Raw genomic sequence first — 8,339 nt, 5'->3', positions numbered from 1 at the left:
CCTCCCTTCCTCCCTCCCTCTTCCTCTCTCTTCCCTTTTCTCCCCCTCTCCACTGGCTTTCTCTCTTTCTTCTTTCCTTCCTCCTTTCCCCTCTCTTTTGCCTTCCCTATTCCTTAAAGTTATGCAATGGTGAATGTCCCCTCTCTTCCCTGAGCCCCCAATGCTGCTGGCTTCAGCTGGTCCAAATGTTGTCTCCAAAATCCTCACGGAATCATCAGGAACAACCAGAGGAAAGACGTTTTCCAAGGCATTTGCCTTTCCAAAGCTACACTCCGCACAACTAGGTCTCTAAATACTCCTGAATACTCTTAAAAATATTCTATTGGCTGCTAGAAATTATTGTGGTTTTATATTTAAAAATGAGAAAAAAAAATATTAATTTGCCTGCTTTGTTGCAACCTAAGAAATTCAGGGTTTCTGACACTGTTCAAGTCACAGGTAGGGGTCTGACCATTTGCTGCTTTGTGGATCTGTTTTGAACTGGGACATATATGTAATATATTTTTGCTCTCTTTTTTCCCCCCTCTTTATGGAACTCAAAAGCTCCCCCTTATGGCAAAACAGTTCTTTTTTTTTCTTCCAAGTGTTTAAGAAGTCAAAATGAGTTAGCAGTGGTGAATTACAAATTATTAATTACCAACATATTCAAATAACGTAGTGATAAAAATATGCTGTGTGAGGTTTGCATGTGGATAGCATGCTAGGAGCCTAAGGTGAAATTAGCTCCATTAACCAGGACTTTCCTCCCCATGCACTCCTGTCCTCAGGGCTGCTCCAGATCCTTCTGAAGAGCTGGGATCATTCTCGCACACTTCAGGGAGAGTGAACAGCAGTGGAGAATATGTGTTGGTAAAAGTATGCAGATTTGTAGAATGAGCAAATGACTCAGACATCCCCTCTATAAAAGCCGGAATGTGGTATGCAGGGATTACGGCACTATTCTGAAAACAGGAGATCCTAGATTCAGATCTTCTTGGTTTGGGAAGAACTTGCCATATGGTCTTAGGCCAAGAATGTTTGAACTCGGTTTCTCCAGTTATAAAAGGAAAATGGCATTATATTAGATGTGTTTCCAAGATGAAAGGAAAAGATCTTTGGGGGTACCATGCCATTGATATGGAATGTGCCTAAGCAAATCGTTCACTTTCTACAATTCCAAGTCATCTATGAAAGTCATGAAGTTGGCATTCAATAAAAAAAGAAGAAAAAAAAGAGATCTGTGTTGAACTATATGAATTACATCCTGCAAAATCCCCCTCTTTCCCCATAGAGGTTGGAACATGACTACTGATTCTCTTCAACCGTGGCACTTAGGCATTGGAAAGCTGTATTTCTTCCAGGGGCTTCTAAGTCATTGTATACAATAGTTCTGAATATTCATAGACGTTTGGGATTTTGTCAACTTTCCCACAAAGAAGAGTCATAACATGAGAGAGAGCATTCTGAGTCCCCAATCACTCCACGACAAGTCAGTGTTCTGTCCTCCGTAGGCCACTTTGGTTCACCAGCCTCCCGCTTCCCAAACTTTACAATGGGACTCTCTCACAAATTCATCTCGAGAATAAAATACGCTCTGGGTTATAATACTTTGTAAACTGTGAAAACTCTATTTGAATACGATTTTCTCTACCGTTGTTGTCAAGTGCCAAGTGCCTTCAGGTTCTTAAAGGCAAATGAAAGTCCGTGAGGCCAGGTTTTCATTTCTCCCGTGTGGCAGATGCAAAGATAAAGGGACAGGTCCAAGTCTCAGAGCTCCTGAGCTTTTGATCTCAGTCCCTGAGTGCACTGGGGCAACTGGCAAAGACTTCTGCTGGTCTTAGTGTTGAACACACATTTATGATACTGTCCCACCTGTTTTGGAAGCCGCTTTGCCTTTCAAACGTGCATGTATACATGTGTTTGCTTTTAACTGAGTGACTAGGACTGCATGAATTGTAACCCTTGGTTTATGACTTGCCCTAACCACTGGTCTATGCGTGCTCTTATTTATTTATTTATTTATTTATATGTAATACACTATATCACCTGCTGCTCTCCTCCTTTTACTCCATCCCTTGGTCTTTCAAGGATCGGTCCCCTGTCTTTGCGTCGTTTGTAGTCACAGAGCAATCATGTGAAGGTTAGGGGACTCGGGTTCTCATTCTGACTGGTATGGAATCTTTGACCTGTTTGCTCTTATGTAAAATGAAAGCACAGGAGAAGAAGGTAGTTAAGATCACTTACAAATCTCAAGTGTAATGGAGGCCCCAATTATTGGAGCATGTCAGTAATTCCCATTGAATTATCCCATATTTGGTCAATTCCATCCCACCTACCACCCAAGGAGTTCCTTGTTTCTGGGAACTACCCAGAAAACTACCTTTTAGAACAAAAACACTTTTGTGCCTCCACTCTAAGGATACACGTCTTTATTATTCATTGTATTTGGTAATAACAAAAAGCAAGAGATTTTGCCAGGGAGGGTGTAAACGTCTATGCGAAGTTAGGAGAGTAATATCTAGGTGGAGTCCGAAAGTTTGGAAAGGTTTGAATGAGTAACAGTGGTTCAAAGTACACATCTCAGAGTCATTATGACCTGGGTTCCTAAGACCTTCAGCAAATTGCTGAATTTCTCTGAGTCTCAGTGACCTTATCACAGAGCTGCCTTGAGGACAATGGACTGTGTGACATAGTAGGTGCTCAGTAAATGAGCACCCTCTCTTCCTTTCTAAAGATCTAAATTGTATGACCCTCTGGGTTTGTGTCACCTCTCATCTCCAGCTGAGCCCCACCTACTTCTTACTCCAAGCCAGAATTATACTCACCTCAGAATTCCTAGGCAAGCATGGTCTGTGGGGTGGAATCTGTAACTCCATGAGATAGGATCCTGTATTGTTCTCCCGTGTCCTGTTTATATCTTTCTTTCAAGATTAGAACCCTCCCAGGTCAAGGATCTTCAGGAGCTAGTTCTGTTACCGCACCCCTCCCCCATCAGCCCGAAGGGCTCCCTCCTCTGGACTCTCACAGAACTTCCTCCGAAGTTGAATTTTGCTGGGCACATCCCCAAACCCATCCACCACACTTAATGACATATCTGCTGGTCTCCCCTTTCCCTGTGGGACGAAGACTCTGTTACATTCATATTTGTGTTTCCCCAAATGATGCTTAGCCTAGCACTTTGCACATAGCTGCTGCTTCAGAACCATTCAATTGAATGATTCCATAGATATGGAGCATATTTGGAGCAAAGGAAATTGGATTCAGATCTTCTCTTCGCTTAAATAACAATTCAACAACAGTTTACCTCTGTTGAATGCACACGACATTCCAAGCAATATTTAAATGCTTTTTCTAGGAATGATTCTATTTAATCCTCATACCAAGCCTACACAGGAGGCCGAATAACCATCCCATTTTACAGGAGGGGGAGGGGGAGGGCAAACCAAAACCTGAATCACAGAGACTAAATAATCACAGAGACTACGTGGGGAGCCCAGCCAATCTGGGTCTAGCATTCTGTGTTCTAGCTCCAGGGGCTAGGAAGAATCACTTAACCTTTTGAATCTCATTTTTCATTTTTATAGATTTCACGGGGTTATCTGGGAGATTAAATGAGATGATGGATATCATGTTGCACAGTGGCTAGTACATGTCAGTGGGTGCTAGATAAATATTAGCTTCCTTACTTCCTCCCCAACAGTACTTGGATTATATTAATTTATCATCCAGACTAGAGTTGATGACTGCAAGTATGATGCCAGTAGTAATAACAACCTGTCCGTATTGTACACCTACTATGTGTTAGATACTAAGTTTTAACTTTTCTCTTCACAGGACTAGGAGCAAGGTTTTGACTCCGTTCATATCTAAATTGCTCGGCAGCTTTCTATCATTCTGTCTTCTTAACTCAGATTAGAAAAATAAACTAATTTTCAGCCCTGAGTTTTGTTTTTTGTTTGTTTTTGTTTTTGTTTTTAGCATCTCCAAGCTCTGTCTGAAAAAAATTAAGTCTGTGGTTAATCACTGCCTGTTCTACAAAGCCACAGCAAAAAGAGAGCCAGTCATCACACTATTTCCTGAGGTGGGGGTACAGGGGAAAGGGTTTTGGACCACTCTGGCTGGGTTCGAGGTGTTTTCCTTTGTATTTCTTGAAGCTTTTGTGTCCATAAGTAGGTGACACTGAAGTGAACTGGAGCCCTCTCAGTCTTCCTGCAGGCTTATGACTGGAAGCTGAAACAGCAACTTCTATAATCTAACCCTGTCCTCGGACTAGTGCCAACGATCTCCACTTTGTCCAACTCAGGTGCCCAAGGCATTTCTTAAGCTTTGAATTTTAGTTGATGAGGAAGATCACTGCCTGAAACTGTGATTTTAATTTATACCAAAACATGATTTTATAAATTTTATTTTTAGTCTAGCAATTGTAATAACTAGCTGTAATTTATCATGAAAGACTCTCTTGGGTGGTTACACATACCATTTAATGTACAAAACCATTATCTCTATACTTTTTCTTATCCCCATTTTGCATTTTTTTTAAATGTGTCTCAGTAGGTTAGATTTTATGGCACATTTGAACCTAAGTCTATCTCACTCCAAAGTCCACATTCTTAACTGACCTGCCTCTAATCTACCTTTAAGCTTTCTATTGTTTTAAATGGGAATAAAATATCTCCATAATCTTGTGAAAGAGGAAGCTTTGTGAGAAAGCAAGAAATGGGCAATGGTGGGCGTTCTCTTCATTCTACCCTGTTTTGTTTGATGGAAAATAAAGCGTTTGATAACCCATTCCACTTAATTCCAGGGCAAATGTATTTTGTGGTTTATTGGAGAAGAGGCCTTGAGTCACATAATGAGGATTGCTTTCCTCTCTCTTTTGTCCAGAAATTGCAGAATCACTGTCCAATTGGCCACTTTTTATATCAACTAAGATCGAAGGCGTGCAACTAATTGCTCTTCAGTGAAGTTCTTTCTCATGGGAAACGAATCCAGTGATGTTTTCTGATTAATTCAACTTACCCCAATTAAGAATAACATGACTCGTTAAGCACCTTGCCTAGGCCATGCATGGACCTGTGGGTACCTAGTCTGACAATAACTTGATGAGGTTGGTCTTGCTCTGTTTTAAAATCAAAGGAGATTCAAATTCAAAAAGAGGAAGTGATTTACCCCCAAATCACCTACCTAGAAGATATATGTCCAGATCAAAACTCTACCTTATGTGCTTTTCTCCAATCTAGTGCAAATGTCACCTTCTCCATAACATTATTCTTTATTAAACATTAAAATAAATCATTCCCAGAGGATTATTTAGCTTCCTTTCCTCTCCTATATTGTTGGATTTATGTCCTTGTCTTCTCTTCTGTGCCAGATCTTAAGCATCTCGAGGAGGAGATCTGAGTGTTCTGCCTTTTGAGATCCCCCATGGGGTTAACCCTCTAGGGTTCATGCTGAATAGGAGCTCAGTGAACATTTAGTGAACTCCATGAGACCTCTGTAGCTCCTAGGCATGTGTGACATCTAGAATAATGTTCTGCCTCTTTCATTTACCTTACCTTGAGTTCTTCCAGTTCTTAAAACCCAGTTGAAGAAAGTCTTGGTTCTTTCAGGAAAATTTACTCATGCCCTCCTCCAAACAGAATTAATCTCCCCCTCTGCTGAAACTCTCTTATGTCTTCTCTTGAAGCCATTCAACTAGCACTGTCATGCAGAGCACTGTAGTGATTGCTATTTACCATGTCATGTGGGCATAACCCCACCTAGACAGCATATGGCAGATGATGTTGGTGCATGTCGTACCCAAATGCTGCTATATATATGTATTTGTACATTTACATGTACGTGTATATGTATATAGAGGCTATAGAGAGTGCTTTATGGCCTGCTAAATCTAGCGCTCTCCATTTGCAGGTGAAACCTCACAGAAGGGAAAGGGATTCTCCCAAAGTCACACAACCAAACCATTCTTTCTGCCATAATGCTGACCCTTTTATTACATGTGATGCTATTTCATTTATTCATTCAATAGTTATTTATCAATTATCACTTATGTGCCTGGTATTGTGTCAAGGTCTGTCTAGATGTCTAACATTATCTTTCACTCTTAAATTACTGTCTTTTACTTGCAAATTATTACCTTTGTCAGTAATAGTTGAAATTTATTGCTGGCTTATATGTGGTGAGTGCTTACACATTATATCATTTCATCTTTATAACAACCCTAAGAGGCAAGTAATGTAATTACCTCCATTTTACAGAGGTAAAAAAGAGCTTTAGAACCCTGCATGGATTTGTAACATCTGAAATCCAGGTATGCCTGCCTCCAGAGCCCACATTCTTAGCCTTAACTACAGCAATGAGAAATCTGGAAGTTCTTTCTAGACAACTGGAAATTTACTGTGCAGTGCCCCATTCCTGTCCTTGAACTCATGGATATAGAGAACCAGCAGTGGCCAGCCCTCCACAGTGAAGACAATGGGTAACTCTAGTAAAGTGGACGTTGAGAGAGAATGCCACTCAATTCTGGGAGAAGACAGACATTGACTGACTTGGGCCACATGTGAAAGCACTAATTTTAAACAGTTAATAATAACAACAGCAGCAGCAGCAGCAGCAACAACAACAATAGCCTTAGACAATGGCCCTAATATATGTGGAGAGCTTTGTGCTCCCATGGAGAAAGGGGCAAGGGTCATGCTGGGAAATGATCAGTTTCCACTAGGATGTGTTTCATGTGGTGTTCAGTAAGGACCATGAGATGGACTGGACAGGGGAAGAGCTCTTGTAGGTACTAACATCCAGGCTCTGTTTTCACTTTTTTGCCACTCAATTCCCGTGATGCCTCAGACAAGTCCTCACCCTTTCCTTTCCAGGATCTGTCAAAAATTGGGAAGCAGAAAACCACACAGCCCCTGGTCTGACAGACAAAAGACCCCCTCCCTGGCACAGCTGTGCTCGAGGACAACTGTCCATTATATCTTATAGGGTCAAGGCTCTTTCTGATTGGCTGGTGTCTGTGACCTAGTAGTAGTTAACCGATTCTGAATGCCACCCTGCTTTGCTAACTCACATCTGAGCTTAAAAGGTTGACCATCATCATCATTATCCCGATTCTAGTGGGAATCCTGCTAAGACCCCTGGCTGATGTGCCCCCCTGGGAGTCCTTCCCAATCAGTTCTTCTCAGATCCTCGTCAATGCTATAGATGCAATCTGCATTACTGTTCACTACAAGTCAGAATGGTGGGTTTGCTCTTGAGGTCAACTGGGCTCTAAGGTTAGAAGTGGTTCTCTGGACAGCAGCCAGACCTGGCTAGCCCAGGTTTCAACCCACCGAACCATCTCAGTACCTTTCTGAAACTGTCTGGACTACTCCAGCACATATGGTCTCAAAGGAAACACTAACTTATCTTCACGTCCCACATCATTACAATCACCTTTCAGGTGTGCCCAGAAGGATAAGTGGGGAAACCATTGGGTGATTGTCACTGGCCCAAGTCACACAGTGCCTCAGGAGAAGCCAGTTTACAAAGCCTTTGGACAGAGAGACAAAGTTGAAGAGAAAGTAATGTCTTCAGTGAACCCACACTGGCTTGGTTAGAATCCTGACAGCATGATCACGTGAGTGCAGTAGACTTAACCTGTCTTTTGCGCTTAAGTTCCCTCACCAGTAAAATGAGGGCAGAGATTGTACGATCTCTTCTGTATGTTTTCTTTGAGGATTAAATGAGGCAATACGTATTAAGCATAAAGGGCTAGTGGGGGGGGGCACAGTGAATGCCGTGCAAGCTAGTCTTTCTACCAAGCTTTCCCCACGCCTTAGCAGCATCACCAGATAAAAATGAATGTCGAATTCTTTAAATGTAAGAATGTGTATCAGTCTCCCATTGAGGACCAAGCACTAGCTAAGTGCCAAGGATTCAACTATGACCCATGTATTATGAGCTTGCCCATCTAACAATAATAGCAGTGAACGCACACCGAGAATCACAGGTGGCTAGTGCTGTTTATGCATGTGCTGCATTAACCTATTCAAATCCTCACAACAAAGTCCTGAGTTAGGTACCATTATTGTCCTCCCTTAACAGAGGAAGACATTGAGACCTAGAAAGAATAAACAATTCAGCTACATTGTTAAGATATGATAACACTGCAAGTCAACCTAGGTTCTTAGGTCGAACCTAGTCTTTAACCACTCAGTTACCTATCTCGCTGGAAAGGCAAAGCATTTCATAACTGGGGGAAAAAAACCCTAGTGTGATAGAAACAGGTTGGATGGTGCACAGAGTGACCTCTGGGGGAAGAGATCAAGAGAGCCCAGGGCAAACTAACAGGAAGGAGTCAAGGAGACTTTTGCTCTACC

This window comes from Panthera uncia, chromosome D4 (genome assembly GCF_023721935.1).
Source record: "Panthera uncia isolate 11264 chromosome D4, Puncia_PCG_1.0, whole genome shotgun sequence".
In the NCBI taxonomy this organism is placed as follows: Eukaryota; Metazoa; Chordata; class Mammalia; order Carnivora; family Felidae; genus Panthera; species Panthera uncia.
The sequence above is the reverse complement of the archived record's forward strand: the minus strand, read 5'-3'. Positions refer to the sequence as shown.